The sequence below is a fragment of the Gigantopelta aegis genome, unplaced genomic scaffold (genome assembly GCF_016097555.1).
Source record: "Gigantopelta aegis isolate Gae_Host unplaced genomic scaffold, Gae_host_genome ctg2994_pilon_pilon:::debris, whole genome shotgun sequence".
Classification (NCBI taxonomy): Eukaryota; Metazoa; Mollusca; class Gastropoda; order Neomphalida; family Peltospiridae; genus Gigantopelta; species Gigantopelta aegis.
This window is the reverse complement of record NW_024533134.1, coordinates 42,247-58,219: the sequence shown is the minus strand read 5'-3', so window position 1 is coordinate 58,219 and position 15,973 is coordinate 42,247.

The following is a 15,973-nucleotide window of genomic DNA, read 5'->3' as shown; positions in this document are numbered from 1 at the left end:
GTGAAAAGGTTTCAGGTCAGCTCATTTTCCTCGAATATCTCTATCGTTTTTACATGGGTTACAACTAATACTTGGAGTAGAATGATAGAAACACATGGTGAAAAGGTTTCAGGTCAGCTCATTTTCCTCGAATATCTCTATCGTTTTTACATGGATTACAACTAATACTTGGAGTAGAATGATAGAAACACATGGTGAAAAGGTTTCAGGTCAGCTAATTTTTCTCGAATATCTCTATCGTTTTTACATGGGTTACAACTAATACTTGGAGTAGAATGATAGAAACACATGGTGAAAAGGTTTCAGGTCAGCTCATTTTCCTCGAATATCTCTATCGTTTTTACATGGGTTACAACTAATACTTGGAGTAGAATGATAGAAACACATGGTGAAAAGGTTTCAGGTCAGCTCATTTTTCTCGAATATCTCTATCGTTTTTACATGGATTACAACTAATACTTGGAGTAGAATGATAGAAACACACGGTGAAAAGGTTTCAGGTCAGCTCATTTTCCTCGAATATCTCTATCGTTTTTACATGGGTTACAACTAATACTTGGAGTAGAATGATAGAAACACACGGTGAAAAGGTTTCAGGTCAGCTCATTTTCCTCGAATATCTCTATCGTTTTTACCCCACTTTTAAGATTTGCTCCACCACTGAGGGATAGTGTGTATGTGTGTGTGGGGGGGGGGGGGGCAGTCTTGACCCCACCCCCACATAGTGTCTGCATACGCACCTGATATTGCTAGACATGATTTAGTTGGACAGTTAATAACAAAGTAGCATTCATATATTATTAAACATAATGCAAATTCGACAGAATCCATTAACCCGGCCTTCTTGCCCACCTGGCAGCGGTTGTAATGCGTTGTTGGTTAGCATAATAAACAATTTCTTAGTCAAATTGCATGAATTAGATAAAGAGGCGGGTCATGAAAATGGCGACGTCTGGAACTGTGGATTGAGACTGGTAAGCTAGAGGTAGTCAAAGAAAGTTGTTGTGCGCCACATCCGAGACATTGAACTCTCTTTCTCTCTCTGAATTAAAATTGATTTTTTTTTTTTTAAATTTTCATTCTATGCAGTATAATAGGTTTGTTAAAGCAATGCGCACGCTTTGACTTTCATGTTTGAAGTGGAATCTCCATGCCACAGTGAAAAGGACAAAGGAGTCCACTTCCCAATAGAACAGCCAGTAAAGTAAGAAAAGAAAGCACTGAATCGAATCATGGGGGTCACGAAAATGGCGACGTCTGGAAATATGGCGTGAGACCCGATAAGCTACAGGTAGTCAAAGAGAAATTGATCTCTCTCACTCTCTGTCTCTGTCTCTCTCCATCTCTGCCTCTGTCTGTCTGTCTGTCTCTCTCTCTGTCTCTCATTAGCGAACCAGAAAGAGACCCCCAAATCACTCTTCCCCACCCCACCCCCACCCCAACCCCACGCGAACTACAGATACGGTAGCAGATGACATAGAACATGCGCTCTATTTTAACAGCGCCCGAATCCCTTGACCCAGACCCAGCATCAGTGTATTTTGAACCTAACACTAAATCGTGGACTTCGTGACATAGTTCGAGGTGCAGCATCAGATATTCATAGAGTACAAGCTATCAACCGCATAGTGATGCGTGACAATATATGTATTACATGTAAACTAGTTACATTATTCCATTCACATTAGATCTATATACATTTATTTCATGTCCAGTTATGATGCAATGTAGGCCCTGCACTAGACTTGTGATCTGTTATATGATCTTTCTCATAGCCAGGATAGTACATACTACAACCTTTGATGTACCAGTCGCTGGTCAGTTGTTGGAATGGGAGATAAACCTAGTCCACGAAGTGCGACTGATCGCACCTCAGATAACAGAAAGCACTGGACCCCTATCATCAAGCTGAAACGAGGAGTGTAACCACACACACACACACACACACAAACACACACACGTACGTACGTACACACATACATACATACACGCATACGCGCACACACCTGCAAATGAGAAGTTAGGGCAACTTGTTATTTTCTAAATAGGTACCACCCTGTTGCACAAACGTTTTGATTTGCGAGTGCATTCAGGAACAATTTGACAACACCCTCAGCATGACAAATACTGCATGAACAGGAGTTCCCCCAACAAACTAAGTTCAGATGGAATCTGTAAATCGTATATGATACAGGACAACACCAGTACTCTGTTATGTGTGTTTGTTTACTCTTAAGTTATAGCGCCATGGAAAGTAAAACGACACACCCAGCAGGATGTAGACTGTATCATGCATTGGTGTAGCCACGATTATTGGGGGGGGGGGGGGGATCTGTTGTTATTTGGGGGCGACAGGCAATTAAGAAAAGGTGGGGGAAAGAAAGACGTGTGATTGGGAGTTGGGCATGTCCCTCGTCCCCACCCCTCGACTACAGGTAGCCGTACACCAAATTGTATCTGAGTGGGTCAAAGTTCGAGGTGCACCAAACTTTTTATTACAAATTTGAGGCTACCAGTCCTGCCATTGGTGATAAATGTCCATGGTGTGTATATGTTGATTGATACGCTACATGTATGAGGTTTAGCCACATATGTTACTATTGTCGTCTATGTGATTTGATTTTGTGGTATACACCCTATACCAGTGGAATCAAGTGGTGGAAACAGAGGGGACCAGGTTCAGTGGTCACTAAAACATTTTACGCCAGTATTCCAAACTGCTCCTGGGCGCGCCCTTTCAATACAATCTCAGTTTAGCTTATAAGCTTGTTTTAGTTATTATTTACATTAATGAATACTTTGAATGTTGTATGTATTAAATGACAATATTTTTAAAAATTATTTATTTATTCAAGCACGACCATTCTTTGTACGCAAGAAAAAGTCCGGTTTGAAAATATCTCGACATTCGCAGAAGAAATATAAGAGGGATATTGTATTCAACTTCACAGATCTTCTCCTTTTTTGTTGGTGTGTGTGCGTGTGTGCGTGCTAGCGTGTGTCTTTATTGTAATTTTAGTTTATTTGTGTTTGACTACTAAGTCCGATATTTATCAAGAGAAATTATATACTTTTGATAAGAGAAAATGTACAGTTAAAGTTTGTTTTGTTTAACGACACCACTAGAACATATTGATTTATTAAACACCGGCTATTAGATGTCAAACATATGATATGGCTATTAGATGTCAAACATATGATAATTCTCACATAGTCTTTGAGAGGAAACCCGCTTAATTTTTCCATTAGAAGCAAGGGATGTTTTATATGCACCATCCCACAGACAGGATAGGAAATTAAGTGTACAGATTCCCCATGTCACAAACAATAGGAAACCAAAACTACGCTTGTACCCTAAATCCATTATTTTCACAACTTTATTTTCTAGACTTTTTATCTAATAAAAAAGTAATAATAAAGAATAGAAGGAAGCATATTGCAAATGACCGAATTAAAACAAAAAGGAAGTGTAAAGGACACAATCAAATCTGGCGAGGCAATAATCGTGTGACACACACACACACACACACACACACACACCATCACGACCACACACGAGCGCCTCTTATGTACTTCCTGGTGTCAAAGTACCAATGAATAGGGGTAGAAATCTGATTGGACAATTGTGTGACACACTAGTAAATACTAGGCGTGCTGAACTCCGCTGTGTCGTGTCAGAGGTTACTCTATTGTACTGTGTGGTGAACCGGGATGAAAAAACCAAACAAACTAGAACAAGATCATTGAAAACTGACAATAGTGTATCAAGTGGCAGCACACATATTTATTGGAGCTTCACATGGTAGAATGTCACGATTACTTCTTCCGCGTCCCAACAGGTTTCCACCAGCCCGCGAACGTATGCACGAACGTTGGCCAAATATGGAGACACAGGAAGCGGAGAACGATACATTTTTCTTCCATTATCATTATATATATATATATTTATATATATATATATATATATATATATATATATATATATATATATATATATATATTTAACACACACACACCAAAACACACACATACACACACGCACGCACGGAACCGCGCGCGCACGCACACACTATATACATGTATAATTAATTTGTTATTTTCATGCCCCTCAGGATCCACTAAATCTCTTCCACCCTTTTAACAAGTGTTAAACCTGCTCAAACTGGCTATAAACATCTATATATATGTATAGTCCAGAACATTATAAAAACCACGTAACTGCATGTTAGGTAACAGTTAGTCGTGGTTTAAAACGTACTGAGGTGTCGTTAAACACATTTATTATATATTCATTTCTTCCCCTGGCCTATTTCACTAGAGAGTACGCCCCTGAGGAAATGTACACGCACATACACACACACACACAAACACACACACACACACAAACACACACACACACATGGACGCACGCACACACACACACACACACACACACACACACACACACACACACACACACACACACACACAAACAAACACACACATACACACACACATTTTACATAATTGACGAAATATTATTTACATAACCATATTTGCATATTTTATAATTTTTGTTACATTGCATGGTGTACTGGAGGGGGTTGGAGCAAACAAACAACCACGCAAAGAAACCCAACAACAAACAACAAAAACAAAACATACCCACGCACGCACTCACACACATACACACACAAACACGTACGCACGCGCAAGCACACATAAGTACACATACAGGAAAACGGTTTTGATAACCGATTGCATATGATTGTATTTGTGCTAGATGTCAAACGTTCATTATTTTCTGTCTAATCTACAAACTTATTACTTTAGTAATTATGTTAAGTTTCAATCGCTGTTTAATATATGGGCCTTATGGCTACCAATTTATTAATGATCGTTCACGATTTACAGTTGTTTTGACCTTGGTCTTGTTAGGTACATAATATACGTGCTTGTAAACCGGTTTTAAATTAACTACCGGGAAGAAGAAAGAAAGAAAGAAATGTTTTATTTAACGACGCACTCAACACATTTTATTTACGGTTATATGGCGTCAGACATATGGTTAAGGACCACACAGATTTTGAGAGGAAACCCGGTGTCGCCACTTCATGGACTACTCTTTCCGATTAGCAGCAAGGGATATTTTATTTGCACTTCCCACATGCAGGATAGCACAAACCATGGCCTTTGTTGAACCAGTTATGGATCACTGGTCAGTGCAAATGGTTTACACCTACCCATTGAGCCTTGCGGAGCACTCATTCAGGGTTTGGAGTCGGTATCTGGATTAAAAACCCCATGCCTCGACTGGGATCCGAATCTAGTACCTACCAGCCTGTAGACCGATGGCCTAACCACGACGCCACCGAGGAAGAAGATTAACATGTCAGATAAACAAAGCACTCCAGTCAATAAGGATTCTATAGCAACACACAACAAAGGATGTAAACTAACATCTGCAAGTAACTGTGGGCGAGTCAAGCTTACATTCGCCGAACTGTGCAAACGATTACGTTTTGACATTGACAACAAAGTCAAAGTTCAGACAGAGATAGTGTGACATTCTTGGAAACGGCACGTAACGAGGTCAGAACACTAACTGTATACACTGCACAATAAAATATTTAAATAAAACAAAGTACAAATAAACATTGAAATTGCAGGCGATTGATAAACTTATTGAAATTCTCGTTTTGTTTGTATACTCTGTCAAAAAAGAAACGCATAGGTGAAGATGAAAGTGTTTGATTTCACTCTCTCTCTGTCTCTCATTAGCGAACCAGAAAGAGACCCCCAAATCACTCTTCCCCACCCCACCCCCACCCCAACCCCACGCGAACTACAGATACGGTAGCAGATGACATAGAACATGCGCTCTATTTTAACAGCGCCCGAATCCCTTGACCCAGACCCAGCATCAGTGTATTTTGAACCTAACACTAAATCGTGGACTTCGTGACATAGTTCGAGGTGCAGCATCAGATATTCATAGAGTACACGCTATCAACCGCATAGTGATGCGTGACAATATATGTATTACATGTAAACTAGTTACATTATTCCATTCACATTAGATCTATATACATTTATTTCATGTCCAGTTATGATGCAATGTAGGCCCTGCACTAGACTTGTGATCTGTTATATGATCTTTCTCATAGCCAGGATAGTACATACTACAACCTTTGATGTACCAGTCGCTGGTCAGTTGTTGGAATGGGAGATAAACCTAGTCCACGAAGTGCGACTGATCGCACCTCAGATAACAGAAAGCACTGGACCCCTATCATCAAGCTGAAACGAGGAGTGTAACCACACACACACACACACACACAAACACACACACGTACGTACGTACACACATACATACATACACGCATACGCGCACACACCTGCAAATGAGAAGTTAGGGCAACTTGTTATTTTTCTAAATAGGTACCACCCTGTTGCACAAACGTTTTGATTTGCGAGTGCATTCAGGAACAATTTGACAACACCCTCAGCATGACAAATACTGCATGAACAGGAGTTCCCCCAACAAACTAAGTTCAGATGGAATCTGTAAATCGTATATGATACAGGACAACACCAGTACTCTGTTATGTGTGTTTGTTTACTCTTAAGTTATAGCGCCATGGAAAGTAAAACGACACACCCAGCAGGATGTAGACTGTATCATGCATTGGTGTAGCCACGATTATTGGGGGGGGGGGGGGGATCTGTTGTTATTTGGGGGCGACAGGCAATTAAGAAAAGGTGGGGGAAAGAAAGACGTGTGATTGGGAGTTGGGCATGTCCCTCGTCCCCACCCCTCGACTACAGGTAGCCGTACACCAAATTGTATCTGAGTGGGTCAAAGTTCGAGGTGCACCAAACTTTTTATTACAAATTTGAGGCTACCAGTCCTGCCATTGGTGATAAATGTCCATGGTGTGTATATGTTGATTGATACGCTACATGTATGAGGTTTAGCCACATATGTTACTATTGTCGTCTATGTGATTTGATTTTGTGGTATACACCCTATACCAGTGGAATCAAGTGGTGGAAACAGAGGGGACCAGGTTCAGTGGTCACTAAAACATTTTACGCCAGTATTCCAAACTGCTCCTGGGCGCGCCCTTTCAATACAATCTCAGTTTAGCTTATAAGCTTGTTTTAGTTATTATTTACATTAATGAATACTTTGAATGTTGTATGTATTAAATGACAATATTTTTAAAAATTATTTATTTATTCAAGCACGACCATTCTTTGTACGCAAGAAAAAGTCCGGTTTGAAAATATCTCGACATTCGCAGAAGAAATATAAGAGGGATATTGTATTCAACTTCACAGATCTTCTCCTTTTTTTGTTGGTGTGTGTGCGTGTGTGCGTGCTAGCGTGTGTCTTTATTGTAATTTTAGTTTATTTGTGTTTGACTACTAAGTCCGATATTTATCAAGAGAAATTATATACTTTTGATAAGAGAAAATGTACAGTTAAAGTTTGTTTTGTTTAACGACACCACTAGAACATATTGATTTATTAAACACCGGCTATTAGATGTCAAACATATGATATGGCTATTAGATGTCAAACATATGATAATTCTCACATAGTCTTTGAGAGGAAACCCGCTTAATTTTTCCATTAGAAGCAAGGGATGTTTTATATGCACCATCCCACAGACAGGATAGGAAATTAAGTGTACAGATTCCCCATGTCACAAACAATAGGAAACCAAACTACGCTTGTACCCTAAATCCATTATTTTCACAACTTTATTTTCTAGACTTTTTATCTAATAAAAAAGTAATAATAAAGAATAGAAGGAAGCATATTGCAAATGACCGAATTAAAACAAAAAGGAAGTGTAAAGGACACAATCAAATCTGGCGAGGCAATAATCGTGTGACACACACACACACACACACACACACACACCATCACGACCACACACGAGCGCCTCTTATGTACTTCCTGGTGTCAAAGTACCAATGAATAGGGGTAGAAATCTGATTGGACAATTGTGTGACACACTAGTAAATACTAGGCGTGCTGAACTCCGCTGTGTCGTGTCAGAGGTTACTCTATTGTACTGTGTGGTGAACCGGGATGAAAAAACCAAACAAACTAGAACAAGATCATTGAAAACTGACAATAGTGTATCAAGTGGCAGCACACATATTTATTGGAGCTTCACATGGTAGAATGTCACGATTACTTCTTCCGCGTCCCAACAGGTTTCCACCAGCCCGCGAACGTATGCACGAACGTTGGCCAAATATGGAGACACAGGAAGCGGAGAACGATACATTTTTCTTCCATTATCATTATATATATATATATTTATATATATATATATATATATATATATATATATATATATATATATATATATATAAATTTAACACACACACACCAAAACACACACATACACACACGCACGCACGGAACCGCGCGCGCACGCACACTATATACATGTATAATTAATTTGTTATTTTCATGCCCCTCAGGATCCACTAAATCTCTTCCACCCTTTTAACAAGTGTTAAAAACCTGCTCAAACTGGCTATAAACATCTATATATATGTATAGTCCAGAACATTATAAAAACCACGTAACTGCATGTTAGGTAACAGTTAGTCGTGGTTTAAAACGTACTGAGGTGTCGTTAAACACATTTATTATATATTCATTTCTTCCCCTGGCCTATTTCACTAGAGAGTACGCCCCTGAGGAAATGTACACGCACATACACACACACACACAAACACACACACACACACAAACACACACACACACATGGACGCACGCACACACACACACACACACACACACACACACACACACACACACACACACACACACACAAACAAACACACACATACACACACACATTTTACATAATTGACGAAATATTATTTACATAACCATATTTGCATATTTTATAATTTTTGTTACATTGCATGGTGTACTGGAGGGGGTTGGAGCAAACAAACAACCACGCAAAGAAACCCAACAACAAACAACAAAAACAAAACATACCCACGCACGCACTCACACACATACACACACAAACACGTACGCACGCGCAAGCACACATAAGTACACATACAGGAAAACGGTTTTGATAACCGATTGCATATGATTGTATTTGTGCTAGATGTCAAACGTTCATTATTTTCTGTCTAATCTACAAACTTATTACTTTAGTAATTATGTTAAGTTTCAATCGCTGTTTAATATATGGGCCTTATGGCTACCAATTTATTAATGATCGTTCACGATTTACAGTTGTTTTGACCTTGGTCTTGTTAGGTACATAATATACGTGCTTGTAAACCGGTTTTAAATTAACTACCGGGAAGAAGAAAGAAAGAAAGAAATGTTTTATTTAACGACGCACTCAACACATTTTATTTACGGTTATATGGCGTCAGACATATGGTTAAGGACCACACAGATTTTGAGAGGAAACCCGGTGTCGCCACTTCATGGACTACTCTTTCCGATTAGCAGCAAGGGATATTTTATTTGCACTTCCCACATGCAGGATAGCACAAACCATGGCCTTTGTTGAACCAGTTATGGATCACTGGTCAGTGCAAATGGTTTACACCTACCCATTGAGCCTTGCGGAGCACTCATTCAGGGTTTGGAGTCGGTATCTGGATTAAAAACCCCATGCCTCGACTGGGATCCGAATCTAGTACCTACCAGCCTGTAGACCGATGGCCTAACCACGACGCCACCGAGGAAGAAGATTAACATGTCAGATAAACAAAGCACTCCAGTCAATAAGGATTCTATAGCAACACACAACAAAGGATGTAAACTAACATCTGCAAGTAACTGTGGGCGAGTCAAGCTTACATTCGCCGAACTGTGCAAACGATTACGTTTTGACATTGACAACAAAGTCAAAGTTCAGACAGAGATAGTGTGACATTCTTGGAAACGGCACGTAACGAGGTCAGAACACTAACTGTATACACTGCACAATAAAATATTTAAATAAAACAAAGTACAAATAAACATTGAAATTGCAGGCGATTGATAAACTTATTGAAATTCTCGTTTTGTTTGTATACTCTGTCAAAAAAGAAACGCATAGGTGAAGATGAAAGTGTTTGATTTCACAAAATATAGTTTTTTTGTATACAGTGTTGCTGAATGACCATGTTTGTTAATGTTCCTGGAATGGGACAGCATGCCCAAATGCACCCTAAAACAAATTTAACGCACGTTAATGCCTCATTTCCATTGTGACGTAGACGAGTTACAAGATGCCAAGACTAAGCCTGCCGAATCGAAACATTGCAATAGGCCGCCTCCAGTTAGGTGAATCGCAGTCAGCAGTCGCACGCCACATGAACGTCCATCAGAGCACCATTTCACGTCTCTGGGACAGGTACCAGCAGTTTCAATCAGCTGAAGACCGGTCCAGAAGTGGAAGACCTCGCATAACAACTGCAGCACAAGATCGCTACATCCGGGTTCAGCACTCGCGTCACCGAACTGCCACAGCAACGAACACTGCTGGACGCATACCTGGTTTGAGAAGGGTGTCTGCACAAACCATTCGGAACCGACTTCGAGAAGCTGGTTTACGGGCTAGGGGACCGTATGTTGGCCCCGTCCTGCGACGTCAACATTGACATTTACGTGTTCGCTGGGGTGGAACTTGGGGAAACTGGCGGCGAGTATGGTTCAACGACGAGTCACGTTTCCTTCTATAGCCACATGATGGACGACAACGTGTTTACAGACGCCGCAATGAATGTTTTGCCAACAACTGCATCGCCCAAATTGACAGATTCGGTGGAGGGAGTGTCATGATGTGGGGAGCCATCTCATACACCGGCAGAAGTGAACTTGTGTTCGTACAAGGCAACCTGACAGCTGTACGCTACCGGGATGAAAATTCTTCGCCGTTACATGCTTCCCATTTTGGATCGACAGAGAGAACTCTTTCAGCGGGACAATGCCAGGCCGTACACGGCACGTGTAACAATGAATTTCCTACAGAATGAGAATATTAATGTGCTGCCATAGCCACCAAAATCGCCAGATCTCAACCCCATTGAACATCTATGGGACGAACTGGACAGACGTGTACGCCAGCGTGACCCGGAGCCTCAGATGCTTCCGCAACCGTCGCATGCACTGCAGGAAGAATGGGGTAGGATTCCACGTGCCCGGATTCAGAGACTCATGCCAAGGAGATGTCGCGCAGTGATTGCTGCTACTGGTAGCCACACAAGGTACTGATTTCAGCGTCCTCGTGCGACGCTGCCGTCAGTCCATAGCAAGAACATTGTCACATACTCATATCAAATTTGACTGTGATACGATCATAAATAACGAAATTATGCCACTTTGTATTAAAGAGATAATTCCATGAATATTTCGCCTATGCGTTTCCTTTTTGACAGAGTATATTTGTCGATTATACTAGGCAGGCCTATGCGTGCGTTTGGCTGTGTGTATTGTATGTGCGTCTTTGTGAGAAAAAAATTTGGTTTATATATTCACGGAACCATTTTTTTAGATACAAGCTCAAGTTGGGTAGTCTATTATTGCTCTGCTGCCTGTCTTGAAAGAGGAATTAGTGTGTGTGTGTGTGTGTGAGAGAGAGAGAGAGAGAGAGAGAGAGAGAGAGAGAGAGAGAGAGAGAGAGAGAGAGAGAGAGAGAGAGAGAGAGAGAGAGAGAGTTTTATAAAAGGACAGAACAAAACTCCAACATGGCGGCATGAACATATAGAACGAAGATTAATTTTATTACTACACAATAAAATATTTGCTTTGTTAAATGTTTTTGTCGAATTTGCTAACAAGGAAGTAAAACCAAAACCACGCTCGCAATTACAAAATGTAGTTTTCTGTCTATTTCGCCGAACTGTTGCAGTCTTTACCGTAACCAACGTCTAGCGTATAGCTACCGCCGAACTCAAAGATAAACATTTTACAATTCCAGTTTCTGTTGCTATGCAGTTATATAAAAATGCATGTTTCTCTAATTTTAAAATCATCAACTGTACTCCTGATTTAAATATTTTAAATTTCTCACACAATAAACACAAATTTCAACACATTGGTGTGTAAAACATTTTATAGGAGACTTAATTAATTGCATTTACATTGGGATCAAGTGCTCGATTGGACGATCGGAATTCAGTAGGAACTATTATCAAACTTCCACCAATCAAGTAAAATTGTAGCTTATGTCACCTTTAGCCCTCCCCTTATTGATATGTTGCAGAGGAGGACTAGAGAGGACTGTCTGTATTACTTTGGCAATCGTCAACCAGCTACGGTGTCTAAAATACCCCCCCCCCCACACCTCCCTAATTCTGATGCCACAGAGCTGCGTTAGTTGATTATTTTAGAGTCCAGTCATGGCATTAAACTTACATGTTGTTAACCAGTACCAACATATCACGTGAGCACACACTTTGCTCTATGTCACCACAAGAGCAGTTTCGTTTCACATAGAGGCATTGGGTATCTTCACGTATCGTTGGTACTGGTTAACAACATGCAAGTTTAATGTGATGACTGGACTCAAGAATAATCAAACTAAAGATCTGTGGCATCAAGATTTGGGGGAAACTGTGTACTTTAGACCCAGTAGCTGGCTACTGTTTGGTTCCTGGATGATTGCCGACGTATTACGCACAGTCCTCTTTAGCCCTCCCCTCCAACATATCAGTAAGGAGAAGGCTAGAAGTCACTCGAGCTAGCAAAATTGAAACATAAGCCCTATGTAGGTGTTCAAAATAGCTCCCCTCTTATTTTTAGAGCACTGCATAAATTGTGTACAGCAGTCCATCATTTATAATAATCTTTCATTTAAAAGTAAGCCATCTTCAACTCTAACCACGCTACCTCCAGGTCGAGAAGTTTGGAGGAATTCATTCTGAGCTAAATGCATCTCTCATTTGGAATTCTTGTGGCATAATATTTGTGCACATTATAAACTTGTGCATTAAACAACATTGCTGAACAACTGGTATGTGGTTCTGTCTATATATCAAACACATAAAAAAAACCCACTGCTCACCAAACTGAATAACTGCTAATCATTAAGTTCCCTAGTAAATCTTTCCATATATAACATTTATTGATGAAACAAATATGCCACTCATAAACTAATCAGTTACATACATGTACAAGCTACTTTTACCAAAAAGGCAGCAATTAAGACACTGGCACTCATCCTTTGTAGATATTTTTCTGATACTCGTCTAAAGAAAATCAATCCTAAAATTTCCTCCAAGGATTGAATGTTTTTTTAAATGAGTGTAAGAAAAAAACATTTACAAAAGGATAAGTGCCAGAAATATTTTCTATATAGTTCAATGACTCTTATAATATTAGTACAATTATTATCAAATTCACTGCAGTTTATTTTTGTACTTTTATGTCACTCCATCTAGCTCTCAGCTGATATATATTACACCACTAAGAGGAATGCATGCATCGTTACATATTACATGATGTCAGGTAAACACTGATGTCATTAAATGTATCAGGTTGTTGAATTGAACATGCGCAGTAACGATTTCCTGTTAATGGGAAGGAAGGAAATGTTTTATTTAACAATGCACTCAACACATTTTATTTACAGTTATATGGCGTCAGATATATGGTTAAGGACCACACAGATATAGAGAGGAAACCCGCTGTTAGCAGCAAGGGATCTTTTATATGCACCATCCCACAGACAGGATAACACATACCACGGCCTTTGATATACCAGTCATGGTGCACTGGCTGGAGTAATAAACAACCCAATGAGCCCACTGACGGGGATCAATCCCAGACCGACCGCGCATCAAGCGAACGCTTTACCACTGGGCTAGGTCCCGCCCCCTGTTAATAGAACGGAATTCGATAGGTCCAGGATATAGAGTTTCTACCAAATACTGTAAGTAACCTTTATGGCCCGATCACACTGGCCCGAATGCCATTCCGTTTGTTTTCCGAATAGGAATTTGGGTGTTCGGGGAGCGAACGGATCATATTCGGGAAGCATTCGGTGTGTTCTAGGAGCATACTGGCTGTTCGGCTCCGTACGGATGCATACGGAACGGCATTCGGTAGCTCCAAACATTTGTTGTGCATGTTCAAAATAATTTTCATCGACCATCCGAATGTGGCGTCCATGTGTATTCGGGAAGTATTCGGGAAGCATTCTAGGAGCATACCTCATGTACGGAAAACGTTCGGGAAGCATGCGTCTAGTTCTTGGTGCATTCGGAATGAAAATTTGGAGGTGCTGGGTTCCGTATGCTTTCCGAACACCCCGAATGGAGCTAGAACATGACGAATGCTTTCCGAACGTTATACGGGCGGTTCTTAAAGCATTCGGCCGGACGTCAGAGTAAGCCGAAAACGTTTGGAAAGCGTGCGGAAAGCATGCAGAAAGAGTTCGGTCCATTCTAGGTCGATTCGCCGTGTTCTGAAAGCATTCGGAAAGCGTTCGGAAAGGAAACCTTTCGAAGTCAACATGCGGGAAGTATTCGGTCTATTCTGAAACCATATTGAAAACATTCGGAAAACAAACGGAAAGCATTCAGTGATACATTGGGAAAAACACATTCGGAGGGACATTCGGCCAGTTTAAAAAATCACACCACTTTCGTATACGGAAAACAAACGGAAGCTCATTCGGGCCAGTGTGATCGCCCCATTAGACTACTGGATTAATTTTTGACAAAATCCACGTTGAGCGGGTTCACGTTTCTAATTTTTACTCACATATATTCACTTAAATGTTTTATAAATACATAAAATAAAGTTCATATTTGAATCGGTAAGTATTATTTTCGTGTATTTTTCTAATTTTTATGATATTTTAGATCAGTTATTGTTGATTAAAATTAGGCAAAAAATCGAAAAAGTCACATTTACTTGCTGGCATTTGTGGCCAGCTGTTCAGTATTTATGTCCCTATTTCCAATAACAGTGGCTTTCTGACCAGAATAATAAAATAAAAAAATGAACTACGATTCATATCCCAGTATCATGCATATGTGGTGATTTTCGTTATTGGTAAAACGATCAAATTTATTATCAAATTAGCTGTCACAATCAGCTATCGATCCCTGAAAATGACATTATTGTCAAGCAAAAACACTTGCTAAAAACTGCTTCAAAATTCCAAGGTATTTTCCTGTAAAAAAGCCCCTTAAATCTAAAGACAATGGAAGCTGAGTTGTCTTTTGTTTCCTGTTAATAAATCGCTTCCGGTGAGTGCTGTGTGCAAAACGGCAGTAAATACAAATTGGGGAATGCAATTTCTTACACACCCGTGTAGGAGATCACCGTTGTGTATCAAAATCGTACACAACGTATGTTGGAGATCGTTTCTGAGAGGTCATGACCTGGTTTAGTGTTATTGTTAGGCGATGTAAAGTGACGTCATTGGAATACTGACATCATTCAAATTCAAAATTAGCTGTATTATTACAATGCTTCGCCACATTAAAATGCTCGCTTTTCATCAATTTAATTTTCCGAGTGGTTGGCAAATGTTTTAGAGTGCTCTATTTTTTTTAAGGAAAACGGATCTGTTAGTACAGTAGTGATTTGGTTATGACGTGTTATGTATGCTTAAAGTCAAGTATCCATACGCCATGACCCAGTTAGGCTACGTTCTGTAACAACATAATTTAGTTCATTATATTGTTTACATTTTCATTGTGTCGAGGTATGTAACAAATAGAATACTACATTCGTGTCCGTTTGATACGTTTTTAAAGAACTCCTTGTAAGCTACATGTAAATGGTATGAAACGGAAACTCATGTATTATTCTCTATTTATGTTATATCTACTGTGTACAACGCCAAAATGAAGGTGCAGATAGTGACTGTCATCGCTTTTATTAAAAAGAATATTGTAGAATATTGTTTATCAAATGCAATTTCAATGTACCATTCAAATGGTGTTGGACTGTCACCCAGTATGGATTTTCAACACATTGTACAACTCGTAC